Below are 21,917 nucleotides of genomic sequence, written 5' to 3'. Positions count from 1 at the left end.
TGTTCCATTAATTCAATGTGAGTTGAAGCAAATGTGAAACACTATCAAGTGAAAATTAATTACCATATATTTTCAAAGAAATCCCCTTTCTTCCAAAAATCATCTATTAAAATGCGCACTACTAATTCAAATAGAAAAATATAAAAATGTAAAGCAAATATTTTGAATAAAGCTGATGACTTAAATTTTTATTTTATGAAAATTCGGTTAAATCTTTTTTTTTCTTTGGCTGCACCTTGACTTGTGGGATCTCAGTGCCCTGACCTGGGATTGAACCCAGGCCACACAGTGAAAGCTTGAAATCCTCACCACTAGGCCATCAATTGAATCTTATTACATGCTTTTATAAGCATAAAACTATTTCCAGCTCTAGTATTCAGCATTCTTCCAGTGGCCAAGGTAAAGAATCAGTACCAAGCTGTATGCGTTTCCGTCTAGACCTCCACATTTACAAATCGAGGAGTAATAACGAATGATTTGATATTGAAAATATTTCTCAAAAATCACATGCAAGAGTTGCGAATACTCCGCTCATTCCCGAATACTTTATGATTGAAACAGGAAGAGAAGCAAGAACATCAACACCCGCTTCCTGGCAAAGGATGTATTGTTGCATGATCTAAAAGGAAGGATCCAGCAAATGGATTGCTTTTTCGTTTGCTGAAGACTTCCTCAGGACTCTGCCTTGCCCTCTAAAGCAGGTCCATCTCTAGCCCTGGCTGCGCCATGGCCACGCCTTGTCCTGACCCTTGGCTTGGGCGTCTTTGACAGGAAGCCATGGGGCCAGAGACATGGAAGAACACGGGTCACAACAGAGGATGTTTAGGGTTGCGCGCTGCACTGTGTGTGCCCTGAGCTACGCTTCTGAGAGAGGGAGGTGTCTGTGTGTGTCTGTGTGTATGTTTATTATTAACAGCTGTGTTCTAACAGTATCTACATACCATACCACTCGCCCATTTCAATGAACAGGTCAGGGGTTTTTAGTATGTTCACAAAGTTGTGCAAACATTAGCACCAATTTCAGTGTCTTCTTTTTTTTTTTTTTTATCAACTACTAAAGACATGCTGCACCCATGGGCTGTCGCCTCTCCTCCCCTCTCCCAAGTCCCTGGCAACTGCTAGTCTACTCCCTTCTGTATGAGTTTGCCTATTTGGTACATTACATATAAACAGAATCATAAGATGTGCCTTTTTGTGGCTGACATTTTTTACTTAGCATAATGTTTTCAAGGCTTGTCCAAGCTGAAGCACGTATCAGCACGTCATTTCTTTCTGTGACTGAATGAGATTCCAGTGTTTGGAGAGACCACATTTTGTTTACCCAGTTTCTTGTTGATGGACATTTGGACTGTTTCCACTTCTTGTGGCTATTGTGAACCATGCTGCAGTGAACATCCATGTACAAGCTTTTGTGTGGATATATGTTTCTGTTCTCTTGGAGATGCACTTAAGAGGGAATGGAATTGCTGAGTCACTCGTGTTCTTTAACAATATTTCTGGGTATGCGTGTGTGTTTGGGTATATGCGTGTGTGTGTGTGTGCATGCGTGCAGGAGGTCCCAGGACAGGGCTCCTTGGCCTAGGTCTAAGAATGGCACTGGCAGCCTAATTTCTGCAGCGCAGTGGGGAAGGGAAGCAAAGGCTTTTGTCACATCAGTGCTGGGCGGCTAGAAAGGCATGTAGGACCAGAATGGCAGCAGCCAGTCAGTTGCAGTTTGGGTCATTTACAGGAGATGTGGTCGACCTCATTTTGCAGTCCTCGTGTGGTGAGGTGTTACCCTCCTGGTTTAGGGCCCTTGCTCTCCTCATCACCGAGGCTTAAAATCTGCAGCACAGCTTCTTGTCTCATCAGTAGCTCTCCTGCCTGCCCTCTGTACTCCCTCTGCAGCTGTCCTAGCTCAACTGCCTGCCATTTATTACCTCTTGTTTGCCTTCAGTATTTTCTGGTCCCTGGTTTCCCTGGTGGCCCAGTGGTAAAGAATCTGGCTGCCAATGCAGGCAGATGTAAGAGACCCGGGTTCAATCCCTGGGTCAGGAAGATCCCCTGGAGGAGGGCACGGCATTGCTGGGAGAAACCCCATGGACAGAGGAGCCTGGTGGCTTGCAGTCCATAGGGTCGCACGGAGTTGGACACGACTGAAGTGGCTTAGCACGCATAGACGTATGCCAATGCAGGAGACACGGGTTTGATCCCTGGTCTGGGAAGATCCCGCAGGCTGCGGAGCAACTAAGCCCGTGCACCACAACTACTGAGCCTGTGCTCTAGAGTCTGTGAGCTGCAACCTCTGAGCCCAGGCACCCTAGAGCCGTATACTGAAACTGCTGAGCCCAAGTGCGGCAACCACTGAGGCCTGCATTTCTGGAGCCTGTGCTCAGCAACGAGAGAAGCCACAGCAATGAGGCGCCTGTGCACCACAACTAGAGTATCCTGAGCAGCAGTGAAGATCTAGCACAGCCAAGAATAAGAAGCAAATAAATTAGAAAATTTCTGGTCACAGAAATAATGTATGGATATACAAACCCAACGCATTGCAGAAATATGAAATCTAAAATGTTGCACCTCCCTGCATACAGAATCCCCTCAAAATAACTGTCACAAACAGTTTAGTATTTTCTCTTCCAACATTTTTATACACATATTAACATATTTTATTTCTTTTTAAAAACAAAAGTAGGATAGTATTGTGTATATGGCTTGTTCCGCAACTTGCTTTTCTCTCCATTGGACTATATTAGATGTCTTTTCTAGAAAATACATACAAGTCTGCCTCATTCTTTTAAGTCTATTGTGCAGCTGTACAATAGTTTATGTAACCAGTCCCCTATTTATGGACATTTGAGTTATGGCCAAGTTTCTGCCATGATAAACAGTGCTGCAGTGTTTTTGTATACATTTCTCTTTATGCATTTGTGAGAGTTTGTCTGCAGGATAAACACCCAGAAGTGAAAATATTGGGTCAGAGAACACAGACATTTAATATTTTAAATAGATACTACCAAAGTTGCCTCCAGAAGCATTTGTTGTTCAGTCACTCAGTCGTGTCTGACTCTTTGTGACCCCATGGACTGCAGCATGCCAGGGTTCCCTGTCCTTCATGATCTCCCAGAGTTTGCTCAAACTCATGTCCATTGAGTCGGTGATGCCATCCAACCATCTCATTGTGTTGCTCCCTTCTCCTCCTGCCCTCAATCTTTCCCAAATCAGGGTCTTTTCTAATGAATCGGCTTTTCACATCAGGTGGCCAAAGTACTGGGGCTTCACCTTCAGCATCAGTCCTTCCAATGAATATTCAGGGTTGATTTCCTTTAGGATTGACAGGTTTGACCTCCTTGCCATCCAAGGGACTCTCAAAAGTCTTTTCCAGCACCACAATTGAAAGGCATCAATTCTTTGGTGCTCAGCCTTTTTTTATTGTCCAACTCTAATATCCATACATGACTACTGGGAAAACCATAGCTTTCACTATATGGACCTTTGTAGGCAAAGTAATGTCTCCGCTTTTTAATACACTGTCTAGGTTTGTCATAGCTTTCTTTCCGAAGAGCTAGTGTCTTTTAATTTCATGGCTCCAGTCACCATCCACAGTGATTTCGAAATCCAAGAAAATAAAAGTCTGTCACTGTTTCCATTGTTTCCCCATCTATTTGCCATGAAGTGATGGGACCACATGCCACGATCTTTGTCTTTTGAAGCATTGCATAGTTTATAGTGTCATTATCAGTTCACGAGAATGCTGCTTTCCCTGCCCCTGCCAGCCCTGGATATCTTTGACCGTTGCCTTTGATCAGTCTTGGCAGCATGTCCTCTTGCCTCCCCTGTGGCATCAGCTTCCTAAAGCCCTATCTACTCCCAGCTTCTCTCCATTTGCATGTCAATCTTCCATTACCTAGTTTTAATAATGACCTTGACAACTTAAAAAACCCCTCTAAAAAACTGAAATAGGCTTGTCCAGGACACCTTTATTCAGCCAATCAACATGTAGTCATTGCCTATTAATCCGGTGCCAGGCGCTGTCTAAGTGCAGTACTGAATGAGAATGATAAGGCCTCTGCTGTTGCGGAGTTTAATTCTTGTAGTGGGGGATGGATCACAAAGGAAGAAGCAGAAAATGATCGAGCAGTTAGTCTGCGTGTGAGGTCACTTCAACCTTATGGACTGTAGCCCACCAGGCTCCTCTGTCCATGGGATTCTCCAGGCAAGAATACTGGAGTGGGTAGACATTCCCTTCTTCAAGGGATCTTCCCGACTCAGGGATCGAACTCGTGTCTCTTATGCCTCTTGCATCAGCAGGTGGATTCTTTACCACTAGCACCACCTGGGAAGCCCAACAGTCAGTTTACTTACTAGACAGTTAAGTGTTATCCTGAGAATTAATACAGGGAGACGTGATGGTTACTAGGAGGTTGGCTGAGGTTGAATGGTCAAGAAAAGAACTTCTGAGGAAAAAAGCACATAAACCGAGCTCTGAAGGACAAGAGCAAAGATTGGGGAGCAGCATGTGCAAAGGCCGGAAAGTAGGAAGGAGCTTGGCTTCCTAGTGGGGGGCGTTGAGAGAGAATGATGGACGAGTGGGTGGAGTGTGGGCTGCTGCCACTGCCCGACAGTTTTGCCGTGGAGGGGGAGGAAAGCTTGGGGCGAGCCCCTGGAAGGGGACATGAGACTGTGGGAAGATGTGCACGGACACGAGATGCTGAAGCATGCTTACGTGCTGATGGGTGGCTTTGGGAGAAGAGAAGCTAGTGATGCAGGTCTGAGGGCCTGGGCAGGAGCCGTGTCCTTGAGGAGCGGGGGAGTGTGGAATCAAGGCACCTGGATGGACCTAGGACATTATCCCTCCTCACAGGAGGGAAGCGGACAGGCAGTCTTGATGTGAGTAGGCCAGTGGTTTGCGGTAAGGAGAGGAGGGGGTTCCTGTCAGATTGCACCAGGTTTTCCCCAGGAAGTAGAAAGCGAGGGCATTGGCGTGGTGGTGGTATGAAGTGGCAGGGGTGGGAGGAGAATGTGGGAGGTGTGAAGAGTGAGAGCAGGAGAGTGTATATCACTTTGGAGTCTGGGGAAATGTCATTCTGAGGAGGCAGACGGGGCTCACTGAGCATGCGGGTGCTCACTGGAAATGAAAAAAAAATTATTTGGCTGCCCTGGGTCTTTTGTTGCAGCATGGGGAATCTTCCAGTCGCAGCAAGCGAACTCTTAGTTGCCACATGTGGATGTGGAGTCTAGTTCCCTGATAAGGGATCGAACCTGGGCCCCCTGTCTTGGGAGTGTGGAGTCTTAGCCACTGAACTACCAGGCAAGCCCCTCATCTGAGCCTGACTTACAGCTGTGCCCAGCTGTCGAGTCGGAGGGAAGCCTTCTGTTCTTCCAGGCCCAGCAGTCCCACTCCTAGCTTGCTCGCTCACTGCCTTAGTTGGGAGCACGAGGTAGGAGCCCAGGTGAATTCTGCACCTGAGAGCTGGCAGGAGGAGGCAGGCGAGGAGGGAGGGAGAGCAGTGGAAGAAAACCAAGCAGGCCCATGTCCCCAGCTCAGGAAGTCAGTGACCCTGGGCAGCGGCAGGAGCCCTGGCAGGGCTGGAGGCTAATTTTAGAAGGCCTCCAGGTTCCATTGTTCCGGGTGAAGCTGGGCAATAGAGGCGGTGGCTTGGGGCGGTGATACCAGTGTGGGAAAGGAAGCGAGGCTTCGTGTGAGAAGGATGGAAACTTTGAGAGTGGTGTGCAGGTTTCGGCCCTTGGGGACGCTCTGCCCCGGTTCCCACGGGGCAGGTAGGAAGCCACCCCTCCCCTGACTCCTTTCTTCCATCGTCCTGCTGAGCACGTGGTCGGCTGGAACCCTCAGCACCCACGCCCGCTCCAGCACTGTTGACTGCGGCCAGCTCTCAGGCCGGTGGAGGGTAAATGCCAGTCCATCAGAGGAGCACAGTGGCCCTGTGCGACTGTCCCCACTGCTGGTGAGGCAGCTAGGTCCACTTTACGTGGAGGGATTTCAGGCCCAGATGCAACCAGTGACTGCCCAGTGTCTCACTTTGGCAGCTGCGCCCTGTCAAGATGTACTGGCTGCTGGTTTAGTCCTGTTGTGTCCGACTCTTGCGACCCCATGGACTGTAGCCTGCCAGGCTCCTCTGTCCATGGGATTCTCCAAGCAAGAATACTGGAGTGGGTTGCCATTTCTTTCTCCAGGGCATCTTCCTGACCCAGGAATTGAACCTGGGTCTCCTGCACTGCAGACACATTCTTTACTGACTAAGCTATGAGGGAAGGCATGATCTACCGGGGGATTCCTAGATTTATGGGAGGATAGAACACTTGTTGCCCTGGTGAGGTTGGCTGCTGTTCTCATAGCAGACTGTAGGCACAGTGGAGATGCTTTTCTGAGAATTCGTGTAAGAAGAGAGGCAGTGCAGGGATCCAGGAATGGGCCCCCACCAGGTGCTAGCTGCGTGACCTTGAGCAAGCCATTTAATCTCCGGGAGACCCCAGGTCCTCATCTGCTATGTGGGCCCCAGAATCCCTGGCTGGTTCTCAGCTTGGATGAGATAACGTGCTGAAAAGCACTGCCCAAGAAGGAACTCTAATCAACATGAAGCTCTGAGGCCACATCAAAGGCTGGATTTTTATCTCAGCCCAAGGGGAAAAGGCTCGCTTCTCAAAAGGAGAAAGGATTATTTGTAATTATGTGAGGGTTTCATGGCTAAGTGTATCTTGTTGTTAAAGTCTCATGCCTGAAGGGCACACAGGGGAGAGGGATGAGGCGTGCCCAGGCTAGGAAAATTCCAGACCCCGTTGGTCTCCAAGGTCCTCTCGAGGTGGAGAGCTCTTACAGGCAGGGAAAGCCATTCAAGAAGGCCACTTGCATGATTTAGAATTCTGAAGATGACTTGTTAGCTGGGTATGTTCTTTGTTGCTTAATAGGTTTTTTCCAGTTAATTCTCCTGGGTTCTTTCCATTTCCTGGGCAGAAGGAGTCAGCTTTAATATATCCCCACTGGCAATAAGCTGCTGCCTGGTGAATGGAGGTGAGAGGGTGAAGATTCAAGGGGGATAGAGGACTTGGGGAAAGGATCTCAGCTCCAGGGTTGGAGGGAAGTCAGGCTGTCCTCAGGGTGACAGTCAGCTGATCATTCTTACTTGTCTTATTAGTTGGCGAAAGCCTACTTAGCCTATAAATCAAAGGTCGAATAATGTCCCCTCTGGGAAGACTTCTCCAGTATTATCAGACAAAATTAATGAGCTGTCTTCTAAGCTCCTATATCAATAAGGATGCTTTTAGATGCAAGTAAGAGGAAATTCCATTCAAATGGACTTAAATAATAAAGAGACTTTATTATCTCAGATGCCTAAGAATTTCAGAAGGAACAGCTTCCGGCATGGTTTGATCAGGACGCCGGCTCCTTTCGTCATTCGTCCTCTGGATTCTAGCCTCTTCAGACTTGTTGGCTTTGTTTTCAGATTGACTTCTCTCAAGGAGTCAAGATGGGTGCCAGCAGCGATAAAGACTGCATTCATCCTTCTTGACGTAAGGGCAGAAAGAGAGAATATGTTCTTCCCCAGCCATGGAGCAAAAGCCTTAAACCCCACTGTGGTTAGACTGACCTAAAGTGGATAAGAGAATCCACGCACCAGTTCATATTAGAGCTTCTCTTCCCGAATCAGTCAGTGTGTGGTACAAGCAGTGAAATTATGCCTGGCAGATCACCTGGGAACCGGAGTGAGAGCAATCTCATCCAAGCACGTGGCTCCTACAAAGTAGGAGTGGGGTGGTTCCCAGAGGGAGCGTTTTTAGGACAGAGATGAGGGCACTTATTGCCGGGAGTGTAACCAACTAATGCCCACTATCCTCCCACGGCACTTGGCAGCCTGTACTAAAATCGGGTGCGTTTTGTGAGGCTCTCCAATTCCCCTTAATTGTGTTGAAGTTCAGTTTATCATTTTTTCTTTTATAGACTGTGCTTTTACTATTGTATCTGTTGATCTATAGTTTTAATACAGTCCCAATCAAAACCCCAGTCTGACCCAAGGTCACAAAGATTTTCTCCTATGTTCTCTTCTAAAAGTTTTATAAATTTAGGTTTTAAATTTAAGCCTATGATCCATTTTAATTTGATTTCTGTGTGTAGTGTGAGGTATAGATTGTTAGATTTTTTTTTTGCATATAAATATCCAGTTGTTCTGGCATTATTTATTGAAAAGACTATGCATATGAGTGTGTGCTAAGTCACTTCAGTCGAGTCCGACTCTGTGTATAGGGATCTTCCCCAGCCAGGGATTGAACCGGAGTCTCTTAAGTCTCCTGCATTGGCAGGCAAGTTCTTTAACCACTAATACCGCTGGGGGAGCCCTGTGTACACATGTCTAGGCCTATTTCTGCACTCTCTATTCCTTTCTGTTGATCTATTTGTCTGCTTTTTAAAAACTCCACACTGTCTAAATTATTTTAGCTAGATAATTAGTCTTCACACCAGGTAGTATAAATCCTCCAACTTTGTTTTTCAGGGTCTTTTCAGCTCCTCAAGGTCCTTTGCGTTTCCACATTCATAAACTTTAGAACAAGCTCGTAAATATCTATTAAAACCTGGCTGGGGTTTTGATTGGGATTGCATTGAATCCCATAGACACTTTGGAAGAACTGGCATTTTAACATCCCTGAGTCTCTGATCCATGACTGTGGTATATATCTCTCCACTTATTTAGTTCTTCTCAGCCAGGTTTTGTAATTTTTAGTGCACAGATGTTGCATGTCTTTGATCAGATCTACCCCTACGTCGTAGTTTTAAAACTACTGTAAATTGTCATTTATTTTGTTGTCATTACTTATTTATTGCTAATAAGTAGAGATATAATTGAGTTTTGTATATTGATCTTGTATCCTGCAACTTCGTTGAATTCACTTATCATTTCCAGTAGCTCTTTTAGAGAACTTCATCAAATTTTCTCCATCGATGATTATGTCATCTCTGCATAGAGACAGTGGTTTTTCTTTTTTTGCTTTGTTTTGTTTAGTCACTAAGTCATGTCTGACTGTTTTGAGACCCTCTGGACCGTAACCTGCCAGGCTCTTTTGTCCGTGGGATTTTTTCCCAGGAAAGAATGGTGGAACGTGTTGCCATTTCCTTCTCCAGGGGGTCTTCCTGATCCAGGGGTAGACCCCATGTCTCCTATGTCTCCTGCACTGCAGGTGGATTCTTTATCGCTGAGCCACTAGGGAAGCCTAAAGGCGGTTTCACTTCTTTCTAATATGGATGTCTTTTATTTCTTATCTTGTTGCGCTGGCTGGAAACTTTAGTGCCATCGTCAGAATAGGTGATGAGTTTGGATGTCACTCATTCCCAGTCTTGGGCAGAAAGCCCTTAGACTTTAACCATTATGTATGCTGTTAACCATAGTTATTTTTGTAGATGCCTTTTATCAGACTGGGGAGGTTTGTTCTATTACTGATTCGCTGCAGGTTTTTAATCAGGAATGTATGTTGGATTTCATCAAATACTTTTGCCACATTTAAAAATACCTCTTTTTCTTTTTACATTTGTTATTAATAACATAGGGAATTATATTGATTGATTTTCAAATGTTAGACCAATTTTGCCTTTGTTGGCTATATCTCACTTGATCATGGTATTTTATCCTTTATATATATATGTGTATATATATATTCTTTTTATATATAGCAAAATTCAATTTGCTAAATTTTGGTGTAGAATTTTTGTATCCATGTTTGTGAGGAATTTTGGCCTTGTTTTCTTTTCTTATGATGCCTTTGTCTTGTTTTGGTATCAGAGTAATTCTAGCTTCATAGAATGAGTTAGGGGTACTTCCTCGTCTTCAATTATCTGGAAGAGTTTGTGTAAAATTGGTATTATTTCTTCCTTGAATACTTGGTAGAATTCATCAATCAAGACATGCAGGGCTGGGGTTTCTTTGTGGGAAGATTTTAAACAAGGAAATTTCCTTAATAAATATAAAAATAAATAGGATTATTCACATTATCTATTTCTTTCTGTATGAACTTTGGTAGTTTGCGTCTTTCAAGCAATTTGTCCATTTAAGTTGTCAAATTTATTGGCATAGAGTTGTTTTTAATATTTCCTCATTATCTTCTTAATACCTAAGAATATGGAGGTTTGTTACTTTCTCAGTCCTGATGTTGATGACTTTTTGTCTTTCCTCTTTTTCCTGATTGATTTGGCTAGAGATTCATCAATTTTAAAAAAATTATGTTACCAGTTTCTTTAAGGATATACAGAGATACACGGGGCAAGGTCTGGGAGGGCCCCGAGCACAGGAGTCTCTGTCCCTGTGGAGCTGGGGACCGTTGTTCTACCACGATGAGGATGTGTTTACCAACCTGCAAGCTCCCCGAACCCCGTGCTATTGGGATTTTATGGAGGCTTCCTCGTGTAGGCATGGTCAATTTTAATTAACTCCATTTCCAGCCTCTCTCCCCTCTCTGGAGGATGAGGAGTAGGACTGAAAACTTCAGGCTTCTAATCACAGCTTGGTATTTCTTGTGACCAGCTGTTATCCTGGAGTCAGAGATTCATCAGTTTCATTAATGTTCTCAAAGATGCAGCTTTTGGTCTGATAGATTTTTTTTCTAAATTTTTTAGGTTTTCTATTTCATTGATTTCCAATGATACTCCTTTCTTTCATTTGCTTAGGTTTTAAATTTTCTCTTCTTTCCTTCACTTTTTCTTTTAAAATATGGAATGCGTTCACCAATTTGCCTGTCATCCTTACCCAGGGGCCATGCTAATCTTCCCTGTATTGTTCCTGCGTTGGCAGGCAGATTCTCTTCCACTAGCGCCACCTGGGAAGCCCTGTATGGTTCCAATTTTAGTATATGTGCTGCTGAAGCGAGCACCCCAACTTCTTTTTTTCTTTTCCCAACTTCTTAACATTAAAGCTAAAGTCATTTGTTTGAGATCCTTATTCTTTAAAAAGATTTTTTTTGGCTGTACCCTGTAGGACCTTAGTTCTCTGACCAGGGATTGAATCCACACACCTTGCAGCGGAAGTACAAAATCTTAACCACTGAACGATTCTTTATTCTTTTCTGATACAGGTATTTGGTGCTATAATTTTTATGTATTGTTTCGTGGCAAATTATAATCTGTGTGTTTTCTTTTCATCCAAAATACTTTCTATTGTCCCTTTTGATTTCTTCTTTGACCCATGGATTATTTGGAGGTGTGTTATTTGGTTTCCAAATGGTTGCGGATATTGCCGAGATCTTTCTGTAATTTTTTTTGCGTTTTGTATTTTGGACTGGGGTACAGCCGATTAACAATGTTGTGATAGTTTCAGGTGAACAGCCAAGGGACTCAGCCATGCATATACATGTGTCCAGTATCTGCCAAACCCTGCTCCCATCCAGGCTGCCACATAACATTGAGCAGAGTACCATGTGCTCTGTTACGGTATGGTACCATGTACCATACAATAAGTCCTTGTTGGTTATCCATTTGAAATACAGCAGTGTGTATATGACCATCCCAAACTCTTACTATCCCTACCAGCCCCCATCTCTTGCAACCGTAAGTTCATTTTCTAAGTCTGTGAGTTTTTTTTTTTTTGTTTTGTTTTGTAAGTAAGTTCATTTGTAGCATTTCTTTTTAGATTCCGCACATAAGGGATATCATATATTTCCCCTTCTCTGTCTGACTTCTGTTATTGATTTCTAAGTTAGTTTCATTATGGCTAGAGGATATTTTTATGTGACTTAAATTCTTTGAGACTTGCTTTATGGCTCTGGATATAGTTTGTCTTGGTAAATGTCCTATGTGCACTCGAAAATAATACGTGTTCTACTATTGTTGCATGGAGGGTTCTGTAAATGTCAATTAGGTCAACTTGGTTGATTATGCTATTTAAGGCATTTACATCCTAACTGAATTTTTGTTTGTCCTCTTTATTTTTGTCTCTTTCCCCCTTTTTTGGGTCTGTTTTTGGATTGAAAGAAAGTGAAAGAAAGTGAAGTTGCTCAGTCTTGTCTGACTCTTTGCGACCCCATGGACTGTAGCCTACCAGGCTCCTCTGTCCATGGGATTTTCCAAGCAGGAATACTGGAGTGGGTTGCCATTTCCTTCTCCAGATCTTCCCAACGCAGGGATTGAACCCTGGTCTCCTGCACTGCAGGCAGATGCTTTACCATCTGAACCACCAGGGAAGTCTTTAAATCCATTTTCTCTAATTTTTTTGCTTATTCACATAGTTACCAGTTTTGATGTTCTTCATTCCTTTGTGTAGATATATATATATACACATATATCTACATATATATAATATATATATGTTATATATGTTATCATTTTCCTTCTGATTGATGGACTTCCTTTAACATATATAACTATAGTTCGGGTCTCCTTTTGATGAAACTTTTTAGGTTTTATATGTCTGAAAATGTCTTTGTTTTATCTTCATTTTGAAGATATTTTCACTGGGAATAGAGTTCATAGTCTACGGTGCTTTTCTTCTTTTAAACAATATTTATCTATTTATTTTTGTTTCCTTTGGCTGTGTTGAGTCTTAGTTGTGGCACCCAGGAGCTGCACTGCATCACGTGGGATCTTTTGTACATGGATTCGCTAGCTGTGGCGCTCAGCCTCAGTAGTTGCAGCTCGTGGGCTCAGTTGCTCCTCGGCATTGTGGGATCTTAGTTTCCCTACCAGGGACTGGACTTGCATCCCCACCAGGGAAGTCCGACAGTGCTTTTCTTTTCATACTTTAAAGATGTTGCTTAATAGTTCTCTGGATTGAATTATTTATGACAGGAAGTCTGCTGTTAAACTATCATTTTTCTTCTGGATATAATGTCTCTGGTTGCTTTTAAGATTTTCTGTTCAGTCCTCTCTGATATTGACGTCTCTGAGCACCAACCTTTCTTTTTTTTTTTTTAACAAATTATTTATTTGTCTTTGGCTATGCTGGGTCTTCCTTGCTGTCCCCGGGCTTTCTTTCGTGGCATTCTTTAGTTGTAATGGGCAGGGGCTATTCTTTGTTGCGGTGCTCAGGTTTCTCACTGCGGTGGCTTCTCTGGTTGGGGAGCACAGGCCCTAGGGGCATGGGTTTCCGTAGCTGCAGGACACAGGCTCAGTAGCTGTGGTGCACTGGCTTTTCGTTGCTCTGTGGCATGTGGAATTGTCCCACACCAGGGATCGAACCCATGTCTCCCACCTTGGCAGGCGGATTCCTATCCACTGTACCTCCAGGGAAGTCTTCTAAGCATCAACCTTTCATTCCAAGTGCTTAACAGATTGTTTCTGAGCTGCACACCTGCTGGCCTCTCTCTTGAGCTCCGGGCCCATTTACCGTGTGCATTTGGTTTGGCTTATCAGTCAGTTCAGTTCAGTTGCTCAGTCATGTCTGACTCTTTGCGACCCCATGAATCGCAGCACGCCAGGCCTCCCTGTCCATCACCAACTCCCGGAGTTCACTCAGACTCACGTCCATTGAGTCGGTGATGCCATCCAGCTATCTCATCCTCTGTCGTCCCCTTCTCCTCCTGCCCCTAATCCCTCCCAGCATCAGAGTCTTTTCCAATGAGTCAACTCTTTGCATGAGGTGGCCAAAGTATTGGAGTTTCAGCTTCAACATCAGTCCTTCCAATGAACACCCAGGGTTGATCTCCTTTAGAATGGACTGGTTGGATCTCCTTGCAGTCCAAGGGACTCTCAAGAGTCTTCTCCAACACCACAGTTCAAAAGCATCAATTCTTCGGCCCTCAGCTTTCTTCACAGTCCAACTTTCACATCTATACATGACCACTGGAAAAACCATAGCCTTGACTAGATGGACCTTTGTTGGCAAAGTAATGTCTCTGCTTTTGAATATGCTATCTAGGTTGGTCATAACTTTTCTTCCAAGGAGTAAGCGTCTTTTAATTTCGTGGCTGCAATCACCATCTGCAGTCCCAAAAAAATATTTTGGAGCCCAAGAAAATAAAGTCTGACACTGTTTCCACTGTTTCCCCATCTATTTCCCATGAAGTGATGGGACCAGATGCCATGATCTTCGTTTTCTGAATGTTGAGCTTTAAGCCAACTTTTTCACTCTCCTCTTTCACTTTCATCAAGAGGCTTTTGAGTTCCTCTTCACTTTCTGCCATAAGGGTGGTGTCATCTGCATATCTGAGGTTATTGATATTTCTCCCAGCAATCTTGATTCCAGCTTGTGCTTCTTCCAGTACAGCATTTCTCATGATGTACTCTGCATAGAAGTTAAATAAGCAGGGTGACAATATACAGCCTTGACGTACTCCTTTTCCTATTTGGAACCAATCTGTTGTTCCATGTCCAGTTCTAACTGTTGCTTCCTGACCTGTATATAGGTTTCTCAAGAGGCAGGTCAGGTGTTCTGGTATTCCCATCTCTTTCAGAATTTTCCACAGTTTATTGTGATCCACACAGTCACAGGTTTTGGCATAGTCAATAAAGCAGAAATAGATGTTTCTCTGGAACTCTCTTGCTTTTTCCATGATCCAGCGGATGTTGGCAATTTGATCTCTGGTTCCTCTGCCTTTTTGAAAACCAGCTTGAACCTGGGAACCTACCTACCTGAAGTTCATGGTTCACGTATTGCTGAAGCCTGGCTTGGAGAATTTTGAGCATTACTTTACTAGTGTGTGAGATGAGTGCAATTGTGCGGTAGTTTGAGCATTCTTTGGCATTGCCTTTCTTTGGGATTGGAATGAAAACTGACCTTTTCCAGTCCTGTGGCCCCTGCTGAGTTTTCCAAATTTGGTGGCATGTTGAGTGCAGCACTTTCACAGCATCATCTTCCAGGATTTGAAACAGCTCAACTGGAATTCCATCACCTCCACTAGCTTTGTTCATAGTGATGCTTCCTAAGGCCCACTTGACTTCACACTCCAGGATGTTTGGCTCTAGGTGAGTGATCACACCATTGTGATTATCTTGGTCATGAAGATCTTTTTTGTACAGTTCTTCTGTGTATTCTTGCCACCTCTTCTTAATATCTTCTGCTTCTGTTAGGTCCATACCATTTCTATCCTTTCTTGTGCTCATCTTTGCATGAAATGTTCCCTTGGTATCTCTAATTTTCTTGAAGAGATCTCTAGTCTTTCCCATTCTGTTGTTTTCCTCTATTTCTTTGCATTGATCGCTGAGGAAGGCTTTCTTCTCTCTCCTTGCTATTCTTTGAAACTGCATTCAAATGGGTGTATCTTTCCTTTTCTCCTTTGCTTTTTGCTTTTCGCTTCTCTTCTTTTCACAGCTATTTGTAAGGCCTCCTCATATAGCCATTTCGCTTTTTTACATTTCTTTTCCGTGGAGATGGTCTTGATCCCTGTCTCCTGTACAATGTCATGAACCTCCATCCATAGTTCATCAGGCACTCTATCTTTCATATCTAGCCCCTTAAATCTATTTTTCACTTCCACTGTATAGTCATAAAGGATTTGATTTAGGTCATACCTGAATGGTCTAGTGATTTTCCCTACTTTCTTCAATTTAAGTCTGAATTTGGCAATAAGGAGTTCATGATCTGAGCCACAGTCAGCTCCCGGTCTTGTTTTTGTTGACTGTATAGAGCTTCTCCATCTCTGGCTGCAAAGAATATAATCAATCTGATTTCGGCGTTGGTCATCTGGTGATGTCCATGTGTAGAGTCTTCTTTTGTGTTGTTGGAAGAGGGTGTTTGCTATGACCAGTGCATTTTCTTGGCAAAACTCTATTAGCCTTTGCCCTGCTTCATTCTGCATTCCAAGGCCAAATTTGCCTGTTACTCCAGGTGTTTCTTGACTTCCTACTTTTGCATTTCAGTCTTCTATAATGAAAAGGACATCTTGTTTGGGTGTTCGTTCTAAAAGGTCTTGTAGGTCTTCATAGAACCGTTCAACGTCAGCTTCTTCAGCGTTACTGGTTGGGGCACAGGCTTGGATTACCGTGATATTGAGTGTTTACCTTGGAAATGAACAGAGATCATTCTGTCGTTTTTGAGATTGCATCCAAGTATTGTATTTCGGACTCTTTTGTTGACAATGATGGCTACTCCATTTCTTCTAAGGGATTCCTGCCCACGGTAGTAGATATAATGGTCATCTGAGTTAAATTCACCCATTCCAGTCCAGTTTAGTTCGCTGATTCCTAGAATGTTGACATTCACTCTTGGCATCTCCTCTTTGACCACTTCCAATTTGCCTTAATTCATGGACCTGACATTCCATGTTCCTATGCAATATTGCTCTTTACAACATTGGACCTTGCTTCTATCACCAGTCACATCCACAACTGGGTATTGTTTTTGCTTTGGCTCCATCCCTTCATTCTTTCTGGAGTTATTTCTCCACTGATCTCCAGTAGCATATTGGGAACCTACCTACCTGGGGAGTTCCTCTTTCAGTATCCTATCATTCTGCCTTTTCATACTGTTCATGAAGCGTCTGCACTTTGCTGGAGCAGCTGTGAAGAGATACCCCATGTCCAAGGTAAGAGAAACCCAAGTAAGATAGTAGGTGTTGTGAGAGGGCATCGGAGGGCAGACACACTAAACCGTAATCACAGAAAACTAGCCAATCTGATCACGGACCACAGCCTTGTCTAACTCAGTGAAACTAAGCCATGCCGTGTGGGGGTCACCCAAGACGGGTGGGCCATGGTGGAGAGGTCTGACAGAATGTGGTCCACTGGAGAAGGGAATGGCAAACCACTTCAGTATTCTTGCCTTGAGAATCCCATGAACAGTATGAAAAGGTTTGGCTCATAGACACCCGAATTTCAACAAATAACAAATAAGTGGTGTATCATCACCTTGCCCTGATCTCTTCTTCATCCTGCATTCCTTATCTTAGAGAGTTTACCTTCACTGAGCTGCTCAAGACAGGAATTTGGGAATGACCCTCTTCTCCATCTTAATCTATTTTGTCACCAAAATAGATTACCAAAATTGTCACCTTGTCAATCCTATCTTCAAACACCTCTCTAATTTTCCTCCTTCCCTCCTTTCTCTTCTTACTGCCTCAGCCCAGGCCCTTATCAACTTCCTGGATTACTGAAGCAGCCTCCAAATTGATCTTCTTGCCTCCAACCTTGATACCATGCCATCCTTTCTCCATACTGGAGCCAAAGTGTACTTTTTAAAAAATAAGGTCACTCTCCTGTTTAAATCCTTTGATGCTCTCCATTCCCTTATCAAACTACCTCTCTTGGTTGTAAAAACCCTTCAGTCTATCTCCTGCTTAATTCTTTAGCCATCTCTCAAAGTGTTCTTGCACTCAGGTGAACCCAGGCCATCTGGGATTATTTTCAGTTTCTACAAAACCATCCTCCAAAGCTTATCTCTGCCTAAAGAGAATGTCTTCACTCTAGCCCCTGGTTGGCTCACCTTCAGGACTCGGCTTAAGCTTTACCATTCCTGGGAAATGACCCCAGCCTCACCCATTTTTCAGGGGTTGATCCAGGGGCCTCATCTGTGCCTACTGTCACAGCTCCTAGCTCTGTGCTATAATTGTCACTTAATAATTTAAAAAATTAATTAGTTAACTTGACCACATTGGGTCTTCACTGTGGCACGTGAGAGTTTTCTTTGTGGCGCGTGCGCTTCTCTCTAGTGGCACACAGGCTCATTAGTTGCGGTGCCTGGGGCTTAGTTGTTCCATGGGACATGGGATCTTAGTTCCCTGACCAGGAAATGAACTCATGTCCCCTGCACTGGAAGGCAGATTCTTAACCCCCTGGACAAGCAGGAAAGTGTCTTACTTAATTTTTGTAGAATTTCTGTGCTCCAGGCCCTAGGTTACCCGGCACCCACTCTTCGGAGTTTCTGTTTTAGTGGGAGTTGGGGTGGAAGGCTCCAGCACTAAGTACATAATCTCTGGTTAGAGTTGAGCTAGTGCCAGGGAAGCTGCTGCTGCTGCTGCTGCTAAGTCACTTCAGTCGCGTCCGACCCTGTGCGACCCCCCAGACGGCAGCCCACCAGGCTGCCCCCGTCCCTGGGATTCTCCAGGCAAGAACACTGGAGTGGGCTGCCATTTCCTTCTCCAATGCATGAAAGTGAAAAGTGAAAGTGAAGTCACTCAGTTGTGTCCGACTCTTCATGACCCCATGGACCGCAGCCCACCAGGCTCCTCTGTCCCTGGGATTTTCCAGGCAAGAGTACTGGAGTGGGTTGCCATTGCCTTCTCCAGCCAGGGAAGCTAGGACAGGGTATTAATGGAATGAATAACAGAGAACCAGCCTTAGCCTAGGGATCAGGGATGGCTTTCTTGAGGAAGCGATGGCTGCATGGGAACTCAAGGGTTGGGGAGGGGTTGGTGGTCAGGGAAGGAAGATGGTGGGAAGGAGTGTTGGTGGTATTCTAGGCAGAGGAACATCACGGGCACCCTGAGTGGTGAGGTCACCTGGCTCTTTGTGGAGCTGGAGGAAGCCAGCGTGCTGGGTGTGTGGGAGCAGGTGGGGCGAGATGAAGGGTGATGCAAGGGAGGAGAGTGAGGTCGGCCCCCTTGGGCCATGGGGCTGCACTAAAGAGGGCCTTGGCTTTCATCCCAAGCGCCCTGGGAAGCCACTATGGGCTTTTAAGCAGAGGAGCAGGGCTTCCCTGGTGGTTTAGCAGTAAAGAATGCACCTGCAATGCAGGAGCCGCAAGAGATGTGGGTTCGATCCCTGGGTCGAGAAGATCCCCTCGAGGAGGGCGTGGCAACCTACTCCAGTATCCTTGGCTGGAGAATTCCAGGGACAGAGGAGCCTGGTGGGCTACAGTCCATGGGGTCTCAAAGAGTTAGACACGACTGAAGTCAATCATCGGGCATGCAAGCAGTGGAGCAATGTGGCCAGACTCACATTTTCAACAGATTTCTCTGCTGCCCTGTGCAGGGTGGGTGTGAAGGTGGGGCGGGGGTGACAGTCAGACCAGTCAGGAGGTGTTGGGGTCATGGCTTGGACTAGAGAGGTGAAGAGGAAAAGAGGACGATGTTGTAAGGCATTTATGAGCCTGGGTCGGCAGGATCAGAAGCAGGAACTGGGGACGGCTCCCAGCATCTGGAGGGGGAGTGTGGGTGGTGGGGCTTTCTCTGCCTGAGATGAAGAATACGGACAAGGGAATGGTTTTGAGATTGCAAAACAGGAGCCAGTTTGGGACAAAAGGGTGAGTTCCTTAAGGATGGATTCATCTATTATTCACCTTGAATTCTCGGTATTAGGCTCAGCAGGGGCCTGAGGACTGTATGTAGAGTGAACAGCAGGACAGCCGCTCTCAGGCCTGCTGACCTGCTTTGTCGGTTGAACGGCCAGCAGACAAGTGCTGCTCCCTGGATGACAGGGAAAGCCCTGTTATGTTCTTTCTCACCCAGCAGGTTATCTGCCCAAACAGACTGCTCTGGTGGTTACCCCAGATGAGAGCAGAGAGGCTCACGTGGGTAGGAGCGGGTGGGTGTGTGGGTGTGAGAGCACGTGAGGGACACCGGGAGCCGGGGAGCTTTGTGCTCAGCATCTCATCACGACTTGTTCCCTCTACTGCTCAGCTGGGGGCAGGGTCCGGCTGCCGCGGGGCAGCACTGCGGACCACAGACTTGGAACACTTTCCTGCTGCTAACAGGTACCATTCTCAGATTTCCCCAGAGGCTTGGGGCTCTGTTTTGCAGTCAGGGAGTATAACACACAGGAGGCTGAGATGCTGCCAAGGCATCTAAGCACAGTCATCCACCCCCACCCCCATCTATGCACCATTCATACATTCATTCATTTACCCACTGTGTGCCAGGATCTGGGCTCCAGGCATATCACGGCAACCTGGCCCCAGCCCCCTAGGCTCATACACTTCACGGGCAACCACACACCAGTGGTGCCACCATCACCACAGCCACCTTTAGGGCCAGTTAGTGGCTTCCAGAGCACGTTATCCTTGCTTCCATCTAAGCTGGCTGAAATGCAGCACTTCCGGAATCCATAGATGATGCTGTTATTAGAAGCTTTACCTCTAACCACACATACGTACTTGCTGGAGGTTCAGAGCGTGATGCTGATAATGGCCAGAAACTGACAGGTACCCCAAAATAGTGAATGACTGAGCAAACTATAGACATAAGATGGAGAGGAAGGCTGACAAAAACACCAAGTAGGCAGGATTATACTTATTTGTAGTACGATGGAATTTAATGTGTTGGTGAGATTTCCTTTTATGAAATAAACAGAACAGAAAGTCAGATAGAAGGTCAGATACATACTAATTACAACTACTCTAAAACCTATGTACATACACCACGATCTCAATTTTATAAGGAAAACAATTCATCGCAGAAGACTGGACTATGCCAAATATCAACAACGCCTGATTCAGATAAGAGAGTATATACATGATTTTTTGGCTTCTTTATTGTCTTCTATTCTTTCCAAACCTTTCACGATGAGAAAGCCTTTCCTATAAAAATTCAGAAAAGTAAAGAAATGAAAACACTGGAACCTTCCTGTGTCTACACACTGACATAGATCAATGATCTACTCCCAGGGATGTAAGAAGAGCTTGGTGATCCCTAGATTCTGTTGTTCATGTTTGTGATAAAGCTGATATTTGAGAGCTGGAGTCAGTGGGTGCTAAGCGCTCTTTTTAGCTCCAATGCTCTGGGATTCAATTTGATTCCACACAAGCTGAGAAACTCACCATCTAGTCAGGGAAGCAGACTTATCTATTTATTCATTCATTAACTCAACAAATATTTATGGCATTTCTGCTATGTTTGCGGCATTGCCCAGTTGTTGGGGAACATAAATGCATAATTACAATGCCACGTGAGAAGTGCCTCGAGAGAATTCCTTTTCAGAGTGTTAGGGGGCACGTAGCAGGGGATGCAGCTGACCCTTTGGGGGGTGTAAAGGGTCATGGAAGGAGGCTCATCTGAATAGAGTCTTGAGGGGTGAATAAGAGTTCTTTAGGCAGCAACTAGAGGGAAACAGAGCTTTTGCTAAGTTGACAGTTATTCCTGGAGAGAGTATGTGGGAAGATGGAATACACAGATTGTTTATAGACGCTTGTCCTCATCCCATCCACGGAAACCAGGATAAGAAGTGAGGTCAGATGTCAGAGCTCACAAAGTGAGAATAACTCTTTTGAGTCCTAGCTGTTTCTTCTTCCACCTTTAACTAGGAGTCAGGAGTATTCAAGGCCTCTTTGAATAATGACCCCTCGACCCTTTAGTACAGCCTCGTTCAGGAACTGGAAACATCTGGATCCTGCTGGCTGGAAAAACATTGTGTGACCCCCGGATTTCTGTCCTCGTGCAGAAAGCAAAGCCAGCTATAAGAAGATGACCTAGGGCTGGAAATTCCAACCAGTAAAGAAGAATCCTTGAAAAAGTGATCATTGGACACCTCCTGTCTGCCTAGTTCTGTGGCTTTTCTTCCCTTCTCTTCCTAGTTTCCTATCTCCTTTTCCTTTCTCTCTCATTGTCGTATCTGCTTTCCTCCCCTCCTCTTTCCCGTCTCTCTTTAGCTTCTTGATCTCACTCTCCACCTCCTGTTTCTCCGAGTGCTTTTGTCTCTCTCGCTTTGCTTATTTCCTCTTTCTCTTTTCCCTTATCTCTTGCCTGTCTTCAGGTCAGGGTTTTCTGACCTGAAAGGGGTTTTCTCCATCGAAAGGGGTCCTCGCCTGCCTTTGAGGGGCTTTGGAGAGGGCAGAGTTGGTGGGCTACTCTGAGCTTGTTTGGCCTTCTTAGACAAGCATCTCTTTTTAAGGAGTCTGAATTTAGAGCGTGACCACATAAAGAGCCCTTTCATTCTGGCTCTCATATATCCCTACTTGAGCTGAGACATTTCCAGACAGATAATCATCAGGCTTCCTACAGGAAATTAAAGACCTTGGTGCTGCGTAGCTGCTTGCCTCACCTGTGTGGCCTGTTAAGTTTCACAAAAGGCTTTGCTTCCCTGTTATGTGACAGAACACATCTCTGATAAGATTTCTTTTCCAAATCTCTCTAATGAA

The 21,917-nt window shown here is 45.0% G+C and overlaps 1 protein-coding gene and 1 pseudogene across 1 annotated transcript in view; one reads left to right on the top strand and one right to left on the bottom strand.

The window, feature by feature from the left end:
- Positions 1–21,917, top strand: part of PMVK (phosphomevalonate kinase) — a 65,448-nt gene that overhangs the window by 29,279 nt on the left and 14,252 nt on the right. The window lies entirely within an intron of this gene.
- Positions 10,686–10,786, bottom strand: LOC114111219 (U6 spliceosomal RNA; annotated as a pseudogene).

The sequence above is a fragment of the Ovis aries genome, chromosome 1, assembly GCF_016772045.2.
Source record: "Ovis aries strain OAR_USU_Benz2616 breed Rambouillet chromosome 1, ARS-UI_Ramb_v3.0, whole genome shotgun sequence".
Classification (NCBI taxonomy): domain Eukaryota; kingdom Metazoa; phylum Chordata; class Mammalia; order Artiodactyla; family Bovidae; genus Ovis; species Ovis aries.
This window is presented reverse-complemented; position numbering and strand designations above follow the sequence as displayed.